Source organism: Lagenorhynchus albirostris, chromosome 13 (genome assembly GCF_949774975.1).
Source record: "Lagenorhynchus albirostris chromosome 13, mLagAlb1.1, whole genome shotgun sequence".
NCBI classification, from domain to species: Eukaryota; Metazoa; Chordata; class Mammalia; order Artiodactyla; family Delphinidae; genus Lagenorhynchus; species Lagenorhynchus albirostris.
This window is the reverse complement of record NC_083107.1, coordinates 60,416,540-60,441,070: the sequence shown is the minus strand read 5'-3', so window position 1 is coordinate 60,441,070 and position 24,531 is coordinate 60,416,540. Positions and strand designations below refer to the sequence as shown.

Sequence of the window (24,531 nt, the reverse complement as noted above, 5' to 3'; positions counted from 1 at the left end):
TCTAAACCCTAACATAGCACATTGCCTCAGAGTCAGACAGCCTTGAATTTGAACACCAGTTCTTGCCTTTCCAGCTGGCTGACCCTGGGAAAGTCACTTAATCTCTTTGAGCCTCAGTTCTTTTATCTGTAGTACGGAAGTAATAGTACTGACCCCTCTAGGTTTTTCTAAGTATTAAATGAGTTGATATATGTAGAAGGCTTATCACCATTCCCAGCATAAGTATTTCATAAATGGCAATTAGCATTATTATTAACATTAAGAGTAATATTATTAATTATGTTTGGACTGCCATTTCATCCAAACCTTCCCAGACTCAAAGGGTGGGACAGGCCATCCTCCATGTGGCAGTATCATCCTTACCACCAGTGGACCTAGGCTCAGGATTTTGTGGAGGAAGAAACAGGATTGAGAAATTATTTAAATGCAGAACCAAGTGGAGGGAAAAAGCTTCAAACCATAATCTTAAATAAGGAGCAATCCCCAGACTGCTATGCTAGTAAGGAAGATTTTCCTCCTCAGACTGGGCTGTGTGAGTGCACAGTCCCCAGCAGGCAGTGGATGGACTCCGTGCTCCCTCCCACCCTGCTGAAGAGAAGGAGCTGTCATACTGATAAACATTTGAATCTCAAGGAGTGCCAGATGTACTTTTTTATGGTCTGTTTTTAAGATGCTGTGATATGCTAATGTATGTTTTGGGTCTGAATCCCTTCAATTTAATTGATGACACTAATATGTAAGTAAATAAAATCCGGTAGGTTTCACTTATTATGTGAGCTATCCATCATTTGTTGTTTTGAAACATGAGTCTGTTTTTACTTCCCACTGTCATTATCTTGTGTCCTCTTCCCAGCAGCATAGACTACAGTCATTTCATTAAACTTGCCAAAATGTAGAAAGGAGCTTTAACATGTAGGAAAATTAGCTTTAACATGTAGGAAATAGCTTTAATATGTAGGAAATAGCTTTAACATGTAGGAAAATTATTTTTACTTTAACATGTAGGAAATAGCTTTAACATGTTAGGAAAATTATTTTTACTCCAAAAATGAGAGTCCAGTAGAATCAGCTCAGTAATGTTTGCACAGTTTTCTTTCTTTATGCAGTTTAATCCAGCTGTTTGCTAACATTTGAAAAAGAAAGAGAAAATTTAATTGCCCTGCTTAAGTCAATTTTAAAGTATACTTAAAATTTTCCGTTTCATCTAGGTGCTTCTCTGCTACTTTTTAGAATTTCTAATTGTAGAATTTGCTTGCTGAAAAGGTGTGTTTTGGGATAGAAAAGAATATTTAGAAATCCTTAACTGCCGCCCCCCACCAAAAAAAAAAAAAGTGGGCGTGGAAATTTGAAAGAGTACCGCCTAATTCAGCACTAAAACCAGTGTGAGAAGCAGTGTGTGTGTGTATGAGTGTGTGTGTGTGTGTGCATGTGTGTGTGTGGTATAAAATGTGCTTTTCAAAGTGCTGAGAGGTTGATGGGAATGTTTGATTAGCTCCTCTCAGAAGAGAAAAGGTGCTTGGACCTCTTCTTATTTCTTCTTTAGAATAATTTGGATGGGATCTGTGATGCAGAAAAGCTTAAAGAAAAAAGGATATCCATTCTCTGTGGTGGAAAAATTTTGAAAAAAAAATTCCTTTCTTCAAACAAGGTATGTCTGATGAATTGCTAAGCTATGTAGATAGTTTGATTTCCATTCCTTGTTATGAAAACATGAAAAGGTTATTTACCATGAAGAAACTAGAATACATCCCTTGACCAAGTAATCAGTCTGTACAAATTTCAGTTTCAGGAGAAGTGAGATGGGAGTGGGTGGTAGTTGACATCCTTGAAAACAACTAATATACATATATCAACTATAAATAAATTGTGCTGAGATAAGATTAGAATAAGACTTTCACTGTATCTTTTAAACCAACTTAATTATGGTTAAAATAAGTTGAAAAGTATAATGCTTGTGCAGAGCTTAATTTAAAGGACGTTTAAGTCTTGCCCTTTTTTATACTTTACTTCCTACGTGGAATACAGTAGCAACAGAATGAATTACTTATAACAATGTATGAGGAAAGGATATGGGCATGTTAATGCTAAATTAAAAGAGAAATTATTTAATGTAGATCTATACTTCTCTCTATTCAGACAGATCTCGGAGGAATGTGGCTAGATGTGCAATTCTGTATCTTGTTTACACTGGAAGTGTTTTCTTAGGTTGAATGCTTCTTAAACTGATAAGCCCAAGAAAGGGCTGGCATTGTTAAGTCACTACTGTAGCCCAACTTTGCACAGGGAAACAGGATACAAAATCTCTTTTAAGAATGATTTGTGTTAAACCAGTATAAACATGAAATAAATGCCTCAAGCTCAGGTTAAACAGAGAGGATAAGATTGAATAATTAGACTCAATGGTTTGCTCTGAACAACCTACCGCATCTTTGCCATCCCCAAATGGAGAGGGGAATTCAAGATTTTCTTTGGGTTTATTGTAAATATAAAACCAGGCATTCTTGGCCATGGTGGTTATTCAGAAATGTGAGCACTAAGAAAATAGCATTTTGCCATTACGTTGTGTTGCAATAAATTTGGAAGTTTTCGTGGTAAGTTCTGAGGTTGTTTTTTCCTTTGGTCTCTTCAAAGATGAAAATAGCCTGCAGCAAGGCAAGATCAAATACTATTTGTTTGTGTATTTTCTCTGCTGTGTGTGTGAACTGCAAGCTATGCCGCCCATAGGAGAGTTGGAAGTGCCTCTCTCTTTTTTTTTTCTTTCCTGTCTTTTATTTATTGAATTAAAATACCCTCTTTTGTAAAAGGCTTTAGACAAAGAATTGCAAGACTACAAGGGCTGCATTTTTAATTGCAATATGCTGGTTTCCCAGACTAAGCTTCATTTAAATATATCTTACACCTCACCACTGAAAGGAAATACGTTAGGAACTTTGGAAATGCTTAATATCTATTCTGACATAGCATTTACTTTATGAATAGCGTTCAGAAGATCTAATTATCTTTTTTGCCAAGTTGCTGATCACATGAAGAATAGTTTCTTTCAGAGAAAATGCACTGGGTTTGAGAATGGTTTATGAATAGCATCAGGAGAACAAAAATGCTTGTGCTGCTCCCATCTGTAATTCCTGTAAGACATACTGTAGACAGGAAAGCAGTGTAGTTCAGTGCCATGTCCCAAGCCAGGAACCCTAAATTTCAGTCGCAGCTCTGCCACTACCTAGTTGTGTTACCTTGGAAAAGTTGTGTACCCGTTTTTGATTTTTGTTTCCCCATCTGAAAAACAGAAATAGCAATGCCTGCATACACCCCCTCCCAGGACGGTCATGAGGTACAATATCGATTCTCAGTTTTAAAAAGGTTTTGAAATGTGAAAAGTTCTAAAAAAATTGAATCATTTTTCCCACATATTCAAAAAAAAAAGACCGCATGGGAAGGAATCATTGGTTGTAAAATAAATGTTTCGTGGCCTCCAGGATGTTCCCATGACATATGCCCACGTGTGCGACTTGTCCTCTCCTTGCTAGTTTGGAGGCATGAGCCAGGTATCAAAAGCAGTGGGTGCAGAGAACACTGCTCTGTCACTGGGAGGGCTTTCTAGCTGTGTGACCTTCGGGAGGTTACTCAATATTGTCTGTGTCTCCATTTCCTCACAAGTGAAATGAAGAAGTTGGACAAAATAGTCTCTAAGTTTCCCTCCTAATCCTATGGTTCTATGCACTGGAACATCTTCAGTGTTAAGACACAGCCAGGCCAATTTCACTACTGAGACTCTCCATATACTACAAAATCAAAACAGGGCTATGCAACCTATGGTATATTTAAAATGTTTATGTTTACCTAACTAAAGACTTTAACATACACAAAAATGAAAAGTAACATAATGTTATGTTAATGAAATATAATTATGTGTGTATACATATATATGTGTGCATGTACATTTACATATATCTACCCATAATGTACTGAGGACAGTTTGGTTCAAGTTGTATGACAGACTTCTTTTAGCTCTCTGGTATATTTCCATGACAGTATAACCTCATGTCAAATATCTAAATTTAAGGCAAGGTCAAGTGGCCCTCCTACGCTATGGATCCTACGGGGGCTTGTCAGGCAGGAGGCTCTGTCACTTCTTAGATGTGTTAACTCTGGCAAATTTTGTAAACCCTCTGGGCCTCAGTTTTCTCATCTGTAAAAAGGGTCTATTATTAGTGGTTACCTTATAGAGTTGTGGCAAAAAGCTTCAACTTGTACCTGGTACAACTGTCAGTACCCAAATGTTAGCAAGTAATTTTTTAACGTATGGGATTGGAATGAAGAACTCAGATCAGCTGTGAAACAAATCATTTGCAATCTTCTTCAAACTTTTAAACATTAACTCTTTGGATGTAGTAAACAAATAGATATGTGGAACTGTGTGATATTAATATAATTATTAGAAATTTGTTGCCATCTCTTCATCCAGAGGATCTGAACTAATCAATATTTCAGCAAATATTAAAGCAAGAGAGGCATCTTCTGTGATGTCTGTATTTTGAGAAACCCTAAAGGTTCCCCTCTGGCTGCCTGAACATGCGTCTCCCTGTGGTTTGCAGAAGGTGGTGAAATTCCTTGCACCCCGAACACACATACAGTGAGAGACAGAAGTGCAAAGGGAGTTTGCTAGTTTTCACAGACATGAAAGTTCCCTGCGCAAGCAGCAGTGAGCAGCTTCTGCTAGTGCAGAGAATGGGGCGAGAAAGAAGCGACAGACCACAGGGCCAATCTAGGCTGTAACAGAAATGGCTTTCTGATAGTGCCGGTTCTTAAATTTTCATTAAGGCCCAGGAGTGCACACAGACAGCCAGGGCCTGACTCCTACACTGGCCTGCACCACTGGGCTCCCCTGCAACTAGCCTCTCCAGCTGCACACCTGCACCCCAACTCCCCTCGCCAGACTCCACTGCTGTGCACAGCCCAAGATGAGACCCTGCAGTGACAGGCGTGCCCGCTGACAGCCAGGGGCCCCACAGCTGCTAATGTGCCCTAAGGTGGCCCCAGCCCTTGCTGCTGACCCTGGCCCTCGCCCCTACATGTGTGTCTGCAACTGGCCCTGCCACTGGATACGCACCTGCAGTTGGTCCCGCAGCCCAGTGCATGCACACCCCCAGCTCCGGCCACCAGTGCTGCCTGCCCTGGTCCCTAGCCACTGGAGGCGCCACTGAGGACCCCAACAGCCCTTGCAGCCACTATGGATCCCCCAAGCTATCACATCCCCTTGGACCTGGAGGCAATACAAGCCCCATACGTGGGGCCCTGGCCCACTCGACCCGGGCCACAGTACGCTGCAGTGTGCCCCCTCCCACAGGCAAAGGCCTCTCCTTATGGAAGTCAGTCCATGAAGTCTGAAAGAGGTGACTGCTCCTTCAAATGCACTGACATCCACACAAGGCTACGGGCATCATGAAGAATCAGAGAAACACGCTGCCACCAAAGAAACACAGTAAACCTCCAGTAACTGACCCCAAAGAAATGCAGATACATGAACTGCCTGACAAAGAATTCAAAATAATTCTAAAGACGCTCAGAGAGCCATAAGAAAATACAGATAAACAATTTAACCAAATCAGGAAAACAAAAGGAGAAGTTCAACAAAGAGATAGAAAACATTAATAAGGAACCAAATGGAGGGCTTCCCTGGTGGCGCAGTGATTGAGAATCCGCCTGTCTGTGCAGGGAACATGGGTTCGATCCCTGGTCCGGGAAGATCCCACATGCTGCGGAGCAACCAAGCCCATGTGCCACAACTACTGAGCCTGTGCTCTAGAGCCCGTGAGCCACAACTACTGAGCCCACATGCTGCAACTACTGAAGCCCATGCGCCTAGAGCCCGTGCTCTGCAGCAAGAGAAGCCACTGCAATGAGAAGCCCGCACACTGCAATGAAGAGTAGCCCCCGCTTGCCGCAACTAGAGAAAGCCCACGTGCAGCGATGAAGACCCAACATAGCCAGAATAAATAAATAAAATAAATAAAAAATTTTTAAATGTGGTCATAGGGTAGTTTTTTTAAAAAAAGAACCAAATGGAAATTTTAAATAAAAATATACACACACAGTTTTTTTAAATAAATTTATGTATTTGTTTATTTATTTTTGGCTGTGTTGGGTCTTCACTGCTGTGTGCAGGCTCTCTCTAGTTGCAGCGAGCAGGGGCTACTCTTTGCTGCAGTGAGCAGGCTTCTCATTGCAGTGGCTTGTCTTTGTTGAGGAGCACGGGCTCTAGGCGCCCAGGCTTCAGTAGTTGTAGCACGCGGGCTCAGTAGTTGTGGCTCGCGGGCTCTAGAGCACAGGCTCAGTAGTTGTGGTGCATGGGCTTAGTTGCTCTGCGGCATGTGGGATCTTCCCGGAGTAGGGCTCAAACCCGTGTCCCCTGCATTGGCAGGCAGATTCTTAACCACTGGGCCACCAGGGAAGCCCACACAAACAAACTTAAGTCAGTCTGAGATAATCTAGGTGAATTCCTGTTTACAGGCCAGGAGGTGAAGGGCCAAAATTGCATTCACAATAGAGCAAAGACTCTTTCAGTTTTGTTGATTGCATTTTCCTATGGTTACCACGAAACAAACAGTTGTGGATACTGGATTCAGAGTTTGTTTTTAACCAACTAGCAAACTTCTCCACTCCAACAGACTGCAAACCTTAAAGAAATCCTGAGAGACCGCCTATTGGAGATGCTCGGGGCTGCCTGGGAAGTGCAAGGAGCAGGCACCAGCCGATGCTCTGAGTTGAGACCCATAAAATCTGCACATCGTGTGGCAACCTGCAAAAGGCAAATCTCTCACACGGCAGCTGTGACTGGAATCCACTGCCGCATTCCTCTAGCGCTTGTACCCTGAGGGAGAAAGGTGAACAAGGATGACAGATGCCAGAATCCTTCCTGAGTCAAATTCACAGGCCAGGGTCTTGAAACAAAACAAAACAAAAATTCATTTGGTTTAGATTCAGCTTAGAGAATATTTTGTCGTTTGTGTTTGATTCTGGTCTTATAATTAAAAACAAATATTTAGGGCTTCCCTGGTGGCTCAGTGGTTAAGAATCTGCCTGCCAATGCAGGGGACACAGGTTCGAGCCCTGGTCCGAGAAGATCCCACATGCCACGGAGCAGCTAAGCCCGTGCGTCACAACTTCTGCGCCTGCGCTCTAGAGCGCGTGAGCCACAACTACTGAGCCCACGTGCCTAAAGCCTGTGCTCCGCAACAAGAGAAGCCGCCTCAGTGAGAAGCCCGCGCACAGCAACGAAGACCCAACACAGCCAAAAATAAATAAATAAATTAAATTAAAAAAAAAATATTTAGGCCCATTTCTGCTTCCTTATCACTTTGCAAGATGCTTTTTTCAATTCTTTTTAAGAATGCTAGACATCATTCCTTAGCCATCCGATTGAGTCAAGTGTCCCAAAATCATCTAGAAGATTTCCATGAGAATGGGCCAAAGATCCCTAAAAATCTCTGAGCAGAGAAGGCAAGAAGAAAACTACAGAATTGCTTCCTTTCTGGGGCCCTAGGAGAATTTAGCCCAGTGATGGTCATAAAGCCATGCGGTTCCTTCACCAAGAATCCTAAAATGAAGCCATGGCTAATCCTGGCAGAATCTTACTGAAAGAGATTCGACTGGTGGCTTTACCTCTGCAAGTCCTAAAGTCTAAATAGGCCATGTTTTGCAAGAGGATGGTTATGAGAACGATGATGATGATAGTAATCATGATTTTTTTTTAACATCTTTATTGGGGTATAATTGCTTTAAGTAATCATGATTAACCACCACCCCAAAAACAACAATAATAAATACTGCCAACACTTACAGAGTTAGTCTTATGTGCTAGGCACTATTCTAAGCTCTTTTTCACATATTAACTCATTTAATTCTAACAGCTACCATAGGAGATGGGTGGTTAGTGGTGATTCCCATTATACAGATGAGAAAACTGAGACACTGAGAAGTAAATTGTCCAAGGTCACACAGCCAGTAAGTGATGGAGCTCAACTTCAAACCCAAGCAGTCTAGCTTCAGAGCTCATATTCTTAACCTGCCAGGCAACAATTACACATGGTCCTGGTTTTTCTATCACTGCATCTTTTCTATCACTGAATCTTTACCATCCCTAAAAATACTGTTTTCAAGCCAAGTCAAATTTCTAAGAAATTCATTCCTCATTGTAAGTATAGACTCCCCGGGAATACTGATGGAAGCGCGTGGAGGCATGAAAGTCACAGAAGGCTGTTAGGAAGCGAGGGTTTTTATTTCTGTCATTCTTGAATAACTTCCTGACTTCAGAATCACTTTGCAGATGTGTTGGGAAGACCTGACTCTCAGGGGGAAGGCCAAGGAGCAGACCTCATTGTCAAGTTCTCTGAGTAGCCAGTCCCCAAAAGGTATCCTTTATCTTCATTCTAGGGTTAAACTGGCAACAAGTCACAGAAAGAATTGTACTTCCTTATGACTCAAACTACTTCAGAAAATCACTTTCCCTGATAAAGCCCTCTGCATTGACAAGACTCTAGTAAAAATTGCTCAAATTCTTTCCCTCAGTGAGAGAAAGGCTAAAGTTTGTGCGGACATGTGGTAAAGATTCATAAAAATCACCCTTCGGGCTCTAGTGAGAAGGAATTATGTCTGCCTTTTTTCTTCTCAGAAACAAAAAGAAAAAGAAAATCTATTCCTTTGGGGCAACCCAATGTATAGTTTCCAAGAGATCAGGTCACTGACATCTCAATGAGAAGTGAATTCCCTCCTCTGGGCTCCCTTGGATCCCAGACAGAGAAAACATGCTTTTGATACAAAGGTACGCGTCAACTTGCCCGGACTGGATTCACTTTTATAACATAGTGAGTAGATCTGTACTCTGAACAGTAAAAGGGGTCTGGTGAGGCAGAGATATTCAATGACAGCAAAACAAATACCCATTGGGCCACCGCCATGTGCCATCCACAATTCCAGGTGCTTCGGAAAAACAGTGAACAAAATAGTCTCCATTCTCCTAGAGCTGCCAATCTGGGACCACACAATAAACAAATACATATAAGAGGTCTAGATCTGGTGGTGATATGGGCTATGAAAAACTTAAGAAAGTAGGATGAGGGGGCTGGACAGAGGGGTGATGATTTGCATTGTGTGGTTAGAGAAATGTCTGATAAAGGGACATTTAAACCGAGAGAAAGATGAAGGAAGCCAGGGAGCAACCTATGTGGATAATACGGGAAAAGCAAATGCAAAGGCCCTGAGGTTGGACCATGCTTGGGAGCAGGCTGAGTGAGGAAGACAGGAGGTGAGATCCAGGGTGTCCTTTGGAAAGCAGACACAGAGGGCACCATCCTAACGCTCCCGGATTTTCCCCAGATGCCCCCAGTGCCCACTCACACACTACCTGTGGGGAGCTCCTGCTTCTGCCCTGGATGAAATCTGAGTAGGTCCCTTAATACTGCAGATCACGCTCGGAGTTTTTTAAAAGAGCGTGCTCACATTACAGCCCCAAACAATCTCAGTTCAGTCATTAATGTGGAGGTAATACCTAGGTAATACTTAAAAACTTGAAAATGGCATTCACAGTTTCATCCCCCACCCCCAGGCTTGCTTTCTGCAGTGGAAGGGGCATGACTTCATTCTCTTTCTCTGCTTCTGCACCTTTATCACCCTTCCCCTTGGCTGCTAATGGTAGTTTCTTCATGTCCAGAGTTGAAGAGTGTGCAGAGAGGAGAGACAAAGGTGACAGAGGTCCTTACTGGTTGGTACTGTTCTGAGCTGGCATCCAGGTTCCCTGGGCTTGGCAGGCATGTACAGCTGTTTCTTGTCCCCATGGAAGCACTTCCATGGGTTCTTCAGAGATGCCCCCGACTCTGCTGGGGACCCCTCAACTGCAGGTCCCAAATGTCAATACATATGAATCTGCTCTGGCTGGGGGTTTACGGTTCCATCCTCAGCCCCTGAGCAGCTGGCAATCGACCTCCAGTGGCTTTCTGCTGCCATCTCCTGAGCTCTCCTTGCACCCGGCTTGGGCAGGACCTAACGCAACCTCAGGCTGACTCTCACACAGCTAGTCTTGTTTGTCACGAGCTATTCCCTCTCCTGTCCTAATCAGGAGTCAGACACCAGTGCACAATGCCCTCAAGCCCAAGGGATGCAACTACTCAGTCTTTTCAACTGGGGTCACCAGGCATCCAAGTTGGACTTCCAAAGGAAGTAACCAAGAACCAGGATCCCCAGCCACCTGCATCCCTCCAGACAACATAAGTGGTGGTAGAAGCCGAGAGGGCAGCTGGAGATCAGAAGGCAGAGTTTCTTTAGGAAAAGTTGTTGGCATTTTCCCTCTTTCTCTCCCTCCCCAGATGCAGAAGGGGAGCCAGTGGTCTCCCCACTCCCACCCACTTCAAGCAACGGTGAGAGGAGCCTCAAGGAGACCACTTCAGAACATGGAAGTAGTTAGCTCTTAGTCTCAGCTGAAACTAAGACAAAGGATCATCCCATTTTAACATCCCATTACAAAGCCAATTACAATACTCTCAAATGTTTATTTAGATGGGTGTGTTATGTCTGGTTAAACTTAAAAATATGGCTGGTGCATCACTCTACCCTAAATAACATTTGTGAGAGAGAGAAAGCCGTATGTGAGTTCAGGCCCAAATATGACTCTTAAACACAAAAAATCTCTTAATCTTTATAGCTAAGACAATTTTATCACACAAAGTATGTATTTCACTGTGTACATCTAAACTATTGGCAACAGAGTATTTCAAAAAGCCTGGGATAGATGCATCAAGACAAAACGAAGGTGAAACCATCTTTAGAGTAGTAAACTGGGGTAGTGAGTGGGGTTAAACGTTTGAGGCCTGGAATGGCATTCTGGCTCTGCTACATGTTCACGCCATAACTTACGTATAGCTTACTGAAGATGGACAGCTCACTAAAGTTCTCTGAGCCTCAATTTCGTACCCTGAAAGATGGGCACAATAGTACTTACCTGATAGGATCTCCATGATAAATAAGATCACAACGTGTGCAGTGTGTAGCATATGGTGAGCATTCAACAAATGATATTATTATAGGACTCTAAACTTCTAACACTTCCCATGAAGAGGAACAAAGGACCAATCGCATCTCCTGTAACAGGCCACTAGACAGCTCTGCTGCGACTGTCGGGAGGCTCCGGAAGAGCTGGAAAGGTCCTAGAGGGCCTCTGGAGCACGAGGCCACGCCGCTCCCTTTGGAAAGCTGGGTCTCTTGCTTCTACATGACTCTCTTTCTGCCGGTCCCCTCTAATTTCTGGGACTTAATCCTCCACAGCCCTCAAAAGCTCAGCTGCAGTCACTGCCCGCCTCGACCCCCTCCACTCTCCCCAAGCCTCTGGTTGCTGGGATTCAGGAATGCACTTTGACCCGCAGCCCCACGCCTGCCTCCCAGCAACACGAGGAGACCTAAAACCCTGTCATCTGAGACGAACCCACGCTTTACCCAGAGGCACACAGGAAGATACTATGGATCTTGCAGACACACCCTCATCTTCCTTCCTACCTCAGCTGGAAGGCTGTGCCAGACACGAAAATGTTTTTCTGGGCCTCAGAATTGAAGACAGACCAAAAAGCACAGAGTGTTCGGGACAGGCAAGGCTCTGGGGATCACAGTTGGACTGAACCAAAGAGCCAGCTCCAGAGCACAGGGGACGGCCCCTTGGCAACCACAAACCTCAGAGCCCGAGGGAGAAAACTCACTGGGAGGAGGGAGGGCTAATCCACAGCATCAAACACATTAGGTAAAGAAGCTTCTGATGAGAGAAACTCATCTTCCAAAGCTTCCAGGAGGATCTTTGAAACCGAGGACAGTGTCCAGAGGAGCAGTCATTGCCCACCTCGCCTTTCACTGAGATCCTCTGCCCTTCCCCCAGATTTACTGCTCTTCCTGCCCCCCCTTCCACTACAGAGGATAAATAACTCTTGGAAGGAGTTCTTCAGAGCTCATCTGGGGGCATGTCTGCAAACTAGTCTTTTTTCCCACTGGCAATATAAGATCTAAACTACCACTTCAGAAACGTAATTACTGTTTGTAGTCTCACTAGAAATCACTATTGGTTGAAGCTTTTGTGGATGTGGGGTAAGCATTACCATATGTCAGATTCTTAACGAGGTACAAAAGGATGGTCTGAAACACCCGTACCAGAAAAGGCTTTCCCTTTTTGGTTTTGTGACATGTAGAAACATGCTACTTGGATCAATGAATCTAATGGCATGGGCATATATCAGTCATCGAACACACGCATAAGCTCTTTTTAATCCACCCAACTGCCCAGGAGTGAATATCTTTGCGTTAGGATTTGCCCTGAGTGATGCAGTGATCAAGAATGAGCCTGGAGATAGGGATCCTTAGCAGTACACACTTTAGTCATTGAAAGCAAGTATTTATAATATAATATTTATGGTAAATTCCTAGATTGGAACATAAACAAGCATAAGATTCTGATACATACACCGAAAAATAAACACCCTCCTAAACCAGAGTTTCTCCACCCTGGCACTACTGACACGTCGGGCTGGATGATTCTTCATCGTAGGGGGCTGTCCTGTGTGCTGTGGGAAGTTTAGCAGCATCCCTGGCTCTACCCAGTAGATGCCAATAGCATCCCCCGCTCCAAGTTGTAACAACCAAAAATGTCTTCAAATATTGACGAATCTTTCCTGAGGGGTTAAAATCAGCCCTGGTCGTGAAGCATGGTCATAAGTGTATCGGCAAGTCCACAGGGACTTTCTGACAGCGTGATTCCAAGGTCTCCCGCTCTCATTTTTCCTCCTAGAGCATCCCAGGCATGCAGGCCATGTTCTTCTTTCTCAGTGGCTACCACAGTTCTTGGGATTCTTTGATACGCTTCTACCTAGAGCCTGGCTCTCTGGAGACCCCTGCTTACAGGCTACCAAAAGACAAGCACACATGGCCTTTTCATGTTACATGCCTTCATTTCCCTCCCAATCATTTCAGGGAAACAAGACGTAAACAACAAACATGAAAAGCATTTTGATCAAAGCCTCAAGGAACAGCAACCAATTCAAACTGGCTGGAGTAACAGCGCCCGAAAAACCTTTTACTCTGTTATGCACCAGAGACTGAGTCCAGCTGGGCCTCCTTCAGACTGGAAATGGGACCTGGGATGTGGCCAGGAAATAAGCATCTCCTCTCCCAGGTTCTCCCAGGGCCCCGTGCTTTCTCTTCTCCATCTCTCCCTACCTTCAGCTTGGCTCCCAGTTTGCAAGATCATAATTGCAAAATCCCAAGAAAGATCTTGATTGGCCTAGGTTTTTTTGTTTTGTTTTGTTTTTTCCAGATCATAGGCTTTTGACCAGCTGAGTCTCTTAATTTCAGCGATTGCTTTTTCTGCATCTGACTATAATACCTGAACCTCTTACTTCAGGGGTCTTGTGAGATTAAAGCACAGATGTAACCAGTCTTTTAAAAGTGAAAGACACTATACAAATGAGTGGAATTTTTACTTTATAATAATATTATATAATAAATTGTGGTATAGCTCAGAATTTACAGTAACAGTCACGTGAGGAACTTGATATAGTAAAAAGAGCACAAGATTAAAATAGAGAAGATCTGAGCCATGTGACCTTAGGCAAGTCACTTCACTGCTCTGAGTTACAGGAATAATAATGTCTATCTACTGCCTCAAGAGGATCTTAGGTGGTTTGGATGAGAGAACTGTTGAGAAAACACTCTGCAGATTCTGATATAAACATATCATTACAGTCTTCCCTAGCTGAATTCACTGTATGGAAAGGCACTGTGAGTTAGACAGCAGTCAGGAATAATGTTTCAGCGGCAAGCCCAAATGAAAGGGAAATTTTATCTCACAGAATAGGTGGTCCAGAGGTAGGTCCAGGCTCTAGGCACAAGACAATCAGAGCTCCAGCTCCATTTCTCTGATTCATCTGGCTGCCTTCCTCCTTTATGTGCTGGCTTTTTCCTCAGCCTAACTTGCCCCATGGTCACAACATGGCTGCCAGCATACCTGGAACAACCTGCTCCCTTGTTCATTTCCAACAAGAGAGGCGACCTCACCCTGAAAAACATACAATTAAAGTTTTTCCTTCCTGTCTGTCTGATACATCGTGGGACACAGCCCACCCTTGAATAGTCACGATCAACTGGAGAGAGCCCTGGAATGATGGGCTCAAGCCTGCGGCCCTGAAGCAATCACCAGCAAGGGGGACTATACACACACACACACACACACACACACACACACACACACCACACACACACACCCCCCACACACCACACACACACCACACCACACACACACACCACACACACACCACACCACACACACCACACACACACACACACCACACACACACACCACACACACGCACACACACGCACACCACACACACACACACCACACACACACACACCACACACACACACACACACCACACACACACACACACACACACACACATATAAAACCATCCTTGGCATAGACTTGGAATTGGGATCCTCCCCAGGAGCTGGGGATGGACCAGCTTCCTTTGAGCCCTCAGGCTACATTTATTCCATTTACCAAGTTGGGTTGGGTTATAAAGGAGGAAGCAGGGAAGCAGGTGCTCTGCTTAGGCAACCAAGAGTGTTCGGTCCAGATACCTTGACTCAGGGCACATCTTCAAGGAGCCTGGTGCATCCTTAGGAGCCAACATGTGGAGAAAAGGCAAAGATTTCCCCTGCTTTTCTTGCCTGTTTGGCTTGCACTTTTCTTTTGGCGTTTCTTTGAGATAAAAGAAGGAAAGAAGTGGGAAAAGAAGGGAAATAAGAAACAAAAACTACTGTCCTGTCTGGCTCACTCTCTCTCTCTCTCCTTGACAGAATCCTGGGGATTGTAATAGTGACCATGGCAACAGGAAATGCAGCGTTATGGGCTGAGCCCAGAGAAATATGATCTGTATACAGTTTTTTTTTTTCAGTGACTATGAACTTGTTTTAAAAAATTTTTTTAACATCTTTATTGGAGTATAATTGCTTTACAATGGTGTGTTAATTTCTGCTGTATCAAAAAGTGAATCAGCTATATATATATACATATATCCCCATATCCCCTCCCTCTTGTGTCTCCCTCCCACCCTCCCTACCCCACCCTTCTAGGTGGTCACAAAGCACCGAGCTGATCTTCCTGTGCTATGTGGCTGCTTCCCATTAGCTATTTTACATTTGGTAGTGTATATATCTACATGCCACTCTCTCACTTCATCCCAGCTTCCCCTCCCCCTCCCCGTGTCCTCAAGTGCATTCCCTACATCTGCGCCTTTACTCCTCTTCTGCAATTAGGTTCTTCAGAACTTTTTTTTTTTTGATGCCATATATATGTGTTAGCATACGGCATTTGTTTTTCTCTTTCTGACTTGCTTCACCCTGTATGACAGACTCTAGGCCCATCCACCTCACTACAAATAATTCAATTTCGTTTATGTCTGAGTAATATTCCATCATATATATGTGCCACATATTTATCCATTCATCTGTCGACGAACACTTAGGTTGCCTCCATGTCCTGGCTATTGTAAATAGAGCTGCAGTGAACACTGTGGTACACGACTCTTTTTGAACTATGGTTTTCTCCGGGTATATGCCCAGTAGTGGGATTGCTAGGTGACATGGTAGTTCTGTTTTTAGTTTTTTAAGGAATCTCCATACTGTTCTCCATTCTGGCTGTATCAATTTACATTCCGACCAACAGTGCAAGAGGGTTTCCTTTTCTCCACACCCTCTCCAGCATTTATTGTTTGTAGACTTTTTCATGATGGCCATTCTGACTGGTGTGAGGTGATATCTCATTGTAGTTTTGACTTGCATTTCTCTAACCATTAGTGATGTTGAGCATCCTTTCATGTGTTTGTTAGAAATCTGTATATCTTCTTTGGAGAAATGTCTATTTACGTCTTCTGCCCATTTTTGGATTGGGTTGTTTGTTTTTTCGATATTCAGCTGCATGAGTTGCACGTATATTTTGGAGATTAATCCTTTGTCAGCTGCTTCGTTTGCAGATATTTTCTCCCATTTGAGGGTTGTCTTTTTGTCTTGTTTATGGTTTCCTTTGCTGTGCAAAAGCTTTTAAGTTTCATTAGGTCCATTTGTTTATTTTTGTTTTTATTTCCATTTCTCTAGGAGGTGGGTCAAAAAGGATCTTGCTGTGATTTATGTCACAGAGTGTTCTACCTATGTTTTCCTCTAAGAGTTTGATAGTGTCTGGCCTTACATTTAGGTCTTTAATCCATTTTGAGTTTATTTTTGTGCATGCTGTTAGGGAGTGTTCTAATCTCATTCTTTTACATGTAGCTGTCCAGTTTTCCCAGCACCACTTATTGAAGAGCCTGTCTTTTCTCCACTGTACATTCTTGCCTCCTTGATCAAAGATAAGGTGACCATATGTGTGTGGGTTTATCTCTGGGCTTTCTATCCTGTTCCATTGATCCATATTTCTGTTTTTGTGCCAGTACCATACTGTCTTGATTACTGTAGCTTTGTAGTAGAGTCTGAAGTCAGGGAGCCTGATTCCTCCAGCTCCCTTTTTCTTTCTCAAGATTGCTTTGGCTATTCGGGGTCTTTTGTGTTTCCATACAACTTGTGAAATTTTTTGTTCTAGTTCTGTGAAAAATGCCACTGGTAGTGTGACAGGGATTGCACTGAACCTGTAGATTGCCTTGGGTAGTATAGTCATTTTCACAATGTTGATTCTTCCAATCCAAGAACATGGTCTATCTCTCCATCTGTCTGTATTATCTTTAACTTCTTTCATCAGTGTCTTATAGTTTTCTGCATACAGGTCTTTTGTCTCCTTAGGTAGGTTTATTCCTAGGTATTTTACCCTTTTTGCTGCAATGGTAAATGTGAGTGTTTCCTTAATTTCTCTTTCAGATTTTTCATCATTAGTGTACAGGAATGCAAGTGATTTCTGTACATTAATTTTGTATCCTGCTACTTCGCCAAATTCATTGATTAGCTCTAGTAGTTTTCTGGTAGCATCTTTAGGATTCTCTACGTATAGCATCATGTCATCTGTAAACAGTAACAGTTTTACTTCTTCTTTTCCAATTTGGATTCCTTTTTTTTCTTTTCTTCTCTGATTGCTGTGGCTAAAACTTCCAAAACTATGTTGAGTAATAGTGGTGAGAGTGGGCAACCTTGTCTTGTTCCTGATCTTGGAGGAAATGGTTTCAGTTTTTCACCATTGAGGATGAGGTTGGCTGTGGGTTTGTCATATATGGCCTTTATTATGTTGAGGAAAGTTCCCTCTATGCCTATTATCTGGAGGGTGTTTATCATAAATGGGTGTTGAATTTTGTCGAAAGCTTTTTCTGCATCTATTGAGATGATCATATGGTTTTTCTCCTTCAATTTGTTAATATGGTTTATCACACTGATTGATTTGCGTATATTGAAGAATCCTTGCATTCCTGGGAATAAACCCCACTTGATCAGGGTGTATGATCCTTTTAATGTGCTGTTGAATTCTGTTTGCTAGTATTTTGTTGAGGCTTTTGCGTCTATGTTCATCAGTCATTGGCCTGTAGTTTTCTTTTCTTGTGACATCTTTCTCTGGTTTTGGTATTAGCGTGATGGTGGCTTCGTAGAATGAGTTTGGGAGTGTTCCTCCCTCTGCTATATTTTGGAAGAGTTTGAGAAGGACAGGTGTTAGCTCTTCTCTAAATGTTTCATAGAACTCAGCTGTGAAGCCATCTGTTCCTGGGCTTTTGTTGGAAGATGAGGACCGTACGCGGTCCTCTCACTGTTGTGGCCTTTCCTGTTGTGGAGCACAGGCTCCGGACGCGCAGGCTCAGCGGCCATGGCTCACAGGCCCAGCCGCTCCGTGGCATGTGGGATCTTCCCGGACCGGGACATGAACCCGCGTCCCCTGCATTGGCAGGCAGACTCTCAACCACTGCGTCACCAGGGAAGCCCTGTTGGAAGATTTTTAATCACAGTCTCAATTTCAGTGCTTGTGATTGGTCTGTTTATATTTTCTCTTCTTTCTGGTTCAGTCTTGGAAGGTTGTGCTTTTCTAAGAATTTGTCCATTTCTTCCAGGTTGTCCATTTTATTGGCATATAGCTGCTTGTAGTAATCTCTCATGATCCTTTGTATTTCTGCAGTGTCAGTTGTTACTTCTCCTTTTTCATTTCTAATTCTATTGATTTGAGTCTTTTCCTTTTTTTTCCTTTATGAGTCTGGCTAATGGTTTATCAATTTGTTTATCTTCTCAAAGAACCAGCTTTTAGTTTTATTGATCTTTGCTATCATTTTCTTCATTTCTTTTTCATTTATTTCTGATCTGATCTTTATGATTTCTTTCCTTCTGCTAAATTTGGGGGTTTTTGTTGTTGTTCTTCTTCTTCTTTCTCTAATTGCTTTAGGTTAAGGTTAGGTTGTTTATTTGAGATGTTCTTGTTTCTTGAGGTAGGATTGCATTGCTATAAACTTCCCTCTTAGAACTGCTTTTGCTGCATCCCATAGGTTTTGGGTCATCGTATTTTCATTGCCATTTGTTTCTAGGTATTTTTTGATTTCCTCTTTGATTTCTTCAGTGATCTGTTGGTCATTTAGTAATGTGTTGCTTAGACTCTATCTGTTTGTATTTCCTACAGATTTTTTCCTGTAATTGATATCTAGTCTCATAGCATTGTGGTTGGAAAAGATACTTGATACGATTTCAATGTTCTTAAATTTACCAAGGCTTGATTTGTGACCCAAGATATGATCTATCCTGGAGAATGTTCCATGAGCACTTGAGAAAAAAGTGTATTCTGTTGTTTTTGGATGGAATGTTCTATAAATATCCATTAAGTCCATCTTGTTTAATGTATCATTTAAAGCTTGTGTTTCCTTATTTATTTTCATTTTGGATGATCTGTCCATTGGTGAAAGTGGGGTGTTAAAGTCCCCTACTATTATTGTGTTACTGTTGATTTCCCCTTTATGGCTGTTAGCATTTGCCTTATGTATTGAGGTGATCCTATGTTGGGTGCATAAAGATTTACAATTGTTATATCTTCTTCTTGGATTGATCTCTTTATCATTATGTAGTATCCTTCTTTGTCTCTTGTAATAGTCTTTATTTTAAAGTCTATTTTGTCTGATATGAGAATTGCTACTACAGCTTCCTTTTGATTTCCATTTGCATGGAGTATCTTTTCCCATTCCCTCACTTTCAGTCTGTATGTGTCCCTAGGTCTGAAGTGGGTCTCTTGTAGACAGCATACATACTGGTCTTGTTTTTATATCCATTCAGCCAGTCTATATCTTTTGGTTGGAGCCTTTAATCCATTTACATTTAAGGTAGTTATCGATATGTAGGTTCCTATTGCCATTTTCTTAATTGTTTGGGTTTGTTTTTGTAGGTCTTTTCCTTCTCTTGTGTTTCCTGCCTAGAGAAGTTCCTTCAGCATTTGCTGTAAAGCTGGTTTGGTGGTGCTGAATTCTCTTAACTTTTGCTTATCTGTAAAGGTTTTAATTTCTCCATCAAATCTGAAGGAGATACTTGCTGGGTAAAGTTATCTTGGTTGTAGGTTTTTCCCTTTCATCATTTTAAATATGTCCTGCCACTTCCTTCTGGCTTGCAGAGTTTCTGCTGAACGATCAGCTGTTAACTGTATGGGGATTCCCTTGTATGTTATTTGTTGCTTTTCCCTTGCTGCTTTTAATATTTTTTCTTTGTATCTAATTTTTGATAGTTTGATTAATATGTGTCTTGGTGTGTTTCTCCTTGGATTTGTTCTGTATGGGACTCTGTGCTTCGTGGACTTGACTATTTCCTTTCTCATACTAGGGAAGTTTTCAACTCTAATCTCTTCAAATATTTTCTCAGTCCCTTTCTTTTTCTCTTCTTCTTCTGAGACCCCTATAATTCGAATGTTGGTGTGTTTAATGTTGTCCCAGAGGTCTCTGAGACTGTCCTCAATTCTTTTCATTCTATTTTCTTTATTCTGCTATGTGGTAGTTATTTCCACTATTTTATCTTCCAGGTCACTTATCCGTTCTTTGCCTCAGTTATTCTGCTATTGATTCCTTCTAGAGAATTTTTAATTTCACTTATTGTGTTGTTCATCACTGTTTGTTTGCTCTTTAGTTTTTCTAGGTCCTTGTTAAACATTTCTGGTAATTTCTCCATTCTATTTCCAAGATTCTGGATCATCTTTACTATCATTACTTTGAATTTTTTTTCAGGTAGACTGCCTATTTCCTCTTCATTTGTTTGGTCTAGTGGGTGTTTACTTTGCTTCTTCACCTGCTATGTGTTTCTCTGTCTTCTCATTTTGCTTAACTTACTGTGTTTAAGGTCTTAGTTTTGCAGGCTGCAGGTTTGTAGTTCCCATTGTTTTTGTGTCTGCCCCCAGTGGGTGAGGTTGGTTCAGTGGGTTGTGTAGGCTTCCTGGTGGAGGGGACTGTTTCCTGTGTTCTGGTGCATGAGGCTGGATCTTGTCTTTCTGGTGGGCAGGGCTGTGTCTGGTGGTATGTTTTGGCATGTCTGTGAACTTATTATGATTTTAGGCAAGGCTGGGCATGTTATAATTTAACTTTCTAGAAACCTTGTTTCCTCTTTATCTGTTTCTCCATACCTCCTTTTTTATTCTCTGTGGCTTCCTTGGGCTTCTAAAAATGCATCAAGCATCTACTGCATAGAAGTGTGATTTGCTCCTGTTGTAATTAACTTTCCAGTCTTTGCAGATTGGCTCTATTAGGTCACTCTTCTGATGTTCAGCAAGCCTGCTCACCACTCCAGTCGGCAGCTCCTGATCTGCATAAAGTTTTATATGCAGACTGAGACCATCACCACATTGTAAAGGCCCCTCTTAGTGCCAGCCTTCCTTTGTCCATCCTCACCAGATCAACCCAAATCCACTGACAAGCGGCTGAGGCTTTATATCTGGCAGAGATGGAGAAAGCAAGGCTGCAGATACGGCCTCTCCCCATCAGAGATGTCTGTCCTGATGGGATTTTTGGCATTTTGGAAATACAGCACAAGCCTGTCATAACTATTACATGCTTCCAAATGAACACTGGCTCTTTCTGCCTTGTGGACAAAGGGTACTGTTAGGTGCTCCCCCACGTAGCACCGCAGATCAAACACTAGTGTTACATAAATCCTACACATACACTAGAGCAGATTTTCTCTGAATGCCTCATGTAAGCCTCTAGGAGGCTTAGTAAAAATTATGAATGCAAAAATCTTTTTTTTTTTTTTTTGCGGTACACGGGCCTCTCACTGCTGTGGCCTCTCCCATTGCGGAGCACAGGCTCCGGACGCGCAGGCTCAGCAGCCATGGCTCACGGGCCCAGCCACTCCGTGGCATGTGGGATCTTCCCGGACCGAGGCACGAACCCGTGTCCCCTGCATCGGCAGGTGGACTCCCAGCCACTGCGCCACCAGGGAAGCCCGCAAAAATAATTTTTAAGCCTTCCATGTCTCCCTATTGCCTAAAGGATTAATTCCACATTCTTTAGGCATGGCATTCAAGGCTGACGTGGCCCCTTCTTTCGTCTCTAACAGTCTGATTCCTCTCCCAGCCTGGCCCAGCAGTTCCCAGTTCCTGAAGCTCCTCCGTCTCTTATGTCCTGTCCTTCCCTCACCACTCATTGTTTTCCAATCTCCAGTTAAACTAATTCAAGCCTCTTCCAGTCCTCATGCCCCAGGCCTATTTAATCATCTACCCTTTTTGCTATCACCATATCCTCAATAGCAGAGGTTCTCAATTCTGGCTGCACAGTGGAGTCACCTGAGGCACTTTAAAACAACAGTGATTTCAACTCAGACCAATTAAATCAGAATGTAGATGAGGGAAGTACACTTGTTTATTATGAAACATCTATGGCAAGTAGTGAAATGAAATACCGGATCTCTGCACTCATAATGCCTGGTTTGAATTCCAGCTCCTCTTCCTTCCAGGTTTGCAAACCTTGGGCAAAGTATTTAACCTCTGTGTGCTTAACTTTTCAAATTAAGGCAAAAAATAGCCCCTACTTCATCAGGTTATTGTGAAGATTGAGTTAATACATTACTGACACTTAGTATGTGCTCCATTAATGCTAGTTATGATAAGTGCACATCAGTTTCTTCCTAGAAGACTTAAAGCAACTTGATGATAGGACCTGCACCTTCTTCCTCTCTGCCAAGCATAGTGTGCACACACAAAATTTTTTTGAATGATTAAAGGCATGCATGAATGAAGATGAATTTTGACTTTAGAAGATCAGGGAGATTTAAATAGAGGTGGCCCATGAGCAAACCTTGAAAGATGGATATGCTTGTGAGAGGCAGATGAGGGGCGGTAACATATTCCAAATAGAACAGTAATAAGAACATGAGCCAAAACCCTGATGTGCAGGGTGCAGACAAAGGACAAAATCCCAGGGTGTGCTAGGGTCAAAGCAGAGGATTACAGAAGAGAATTGCAGCAAGATGGTGTGAAAAGTAAGTTGGGACATTTCATGAAAAGTTCACTAAGGAATTTGGGCTTTATTCTACAGAGAATGAATGGACTGTGAAGAAGAATTCTGAGGGGGTGAATGCATAGTCAGACCTGTGCTTTAGGAAGCTGATCCTTTCCAACTGAAGGGAAGGATGACGTGGAGCAAGAAAAGCAAGGAGCAAGGAGAAGGTTAGGAGATTACTGTAGCTTCTCATTTGATATCAACACTGTCTGTATATGTTAAGTCTTCCCAAGAGATCATTTTATTAACTTCTGATTTATTAACATATGTGCAAAGGGTAAAGATTTAAACAGAACAAAACTGTAAAACTCACTCTTATTCCTGATCACCACTTACCCAGTTCTCTTCCCCTGAAGCAAGCACTGTTATTGAAATAAAAAAGAGTATAAGAGAGTACTATGAATAACTGTACACCAACAAATTGGATAATCTAGATGAAATGGACAAATTCCTAAAAACACAAAACCTACCGAGACTAAATTATGAAGGAATAGAAAATCTGAATAGATCTATAACTAGTAAGGAGAATGAATCAATAATCAAAAATCTTACAACAAAGAAAAGCCCTGGACCTGATGACTTCACTGGTGAGTTCTACCAAACATTTAAAGAAGAACTAACACCAATCCTTCTCAAACATTTCCTAAAAATTGAAAATGAGGGGACACTTTCTAAGTTATCCTATGAAGCCAGCACTACCTGGATACCAAACCAAAGCCACTACAAGAAAACTACAGTTTCCCATATCAATACAATATCCCTATAAACACTGATGGAAAACATCCTCAACAAAATATTAGCAAACTAAATTCACCAGAATATTAAAATAATTATACACCATGACCAAATGGGATTTGTTCCTGTAATGCAAGGATGGTTAAACATACAAAAATCAATTAATGTAATACAGCATATTAATAGAATGAAGGGGAAAAATAACACATGATTACCTCAATGGATGCAGAAAAGGCATCTGACAAAATTCAACACCATTTCATGATAAAAATGCTCAATAAACCAGGAATAGAAGAAAACAACCTCAACATAATAAAAGACACTTATGAAAAACCCACAGCAAATGTCATACTCAATGGTGAAAAACTGAAAGCTTTCTCTCTAAGATCAGGAGCAAGGCAAGGTTGCCTGCTTTCACTACTTCTATTCAACATAGTACTAGACGTTCTAGCCAAAGCAATTAGACAAGAAAAAGAAATAAAAGTCATCCAAACTGGAAAGGAAGAAATAAAATTATCTCTGCTTGCAGATAATATAATCTTGTATGTACAAAATCCTAAAGATTCCACAACAAAATTGTTAGAATTAATAAATGAATTCAAAATAGTAGGATACAAAATCAACACACACAAGTCAGTTGCACACAAAAATCACTGTTGCACTAACAATGAACAATCTGAAACAAAAGTTAAGAAAAAAATTCCATTTGCAATAGTAACAAAAAGTATAAAATACTTAGGAATTAACTTAACCAAGGAGGTAAAAGACTTGTACAATGAAAACTATAGAACATTACTGAAAGAAACTAAAGAAGGCAAAAATAGGTAGAAACATATCCCATGTTCATGGATTGGAAGACTTAGTATTGCTAAGATATCAATACTACCCAAAGCAATCTACAGATTCAATACAATATCAAAATCCCAATGACATTTTTTGCAGAAATAGAAAAAAACATGCAAAAATTTATATGGAATCTCAAAGGACCCCAAACAGCTAAAACAATCTTGCAAAAGAAGAGCTGGAGGATTCATAGTTTCAGATCTAAAAATCTTATTACAAAGCTATAATAATCAAAACAGTGTGGTACTAGCATAGACACAGACATATACACCAATGGAACAGAATAGAGAGCCCCAAAATTAGCCCTCACATATACGGTCAAAGGATTTTTTTTGCCAAGACCATTCAATGGGGAAAAGTCAGTCTCTTCAACAAACAGTGCCAGGAAAAGGGGATATCTACATGGAGAAGGAAAGAAGTTGGACCCTTACCTAATACCATACACAAAATTAAC

At 41.8% G+C, this 24,531-nt stretch overlaps 2 protein-coding genes across 2 annotated transcripts in view; one reads left to right on the top strand and one right to left on the bottom strand.

The window, feature by feature from the left end:
* Window positions 1–24,531, bottom strand: part of FEZ2 (fasciculation and elongation protein zeta 2) — a 216,632-nt gene that overhangs the window by 124,592 nt on the left and 67,509 nt on the right. The window lies entirely within an intron of this gene.
* The window catches only part of VIT (vitrin), a 123,237-nt gene continuing 100,223 nt past the window's right edge, over window positions 1,518–24,531 (top strand). The window contains exon 1 of the mRNA XM_060169097.1: window positions 1,518–1,648. The gene's annotated coding sequence lies outside the window, so the exon portion shown is untranslated. The remainder of the gene's footprint in view (window positions 1,649–24,531) is intronic.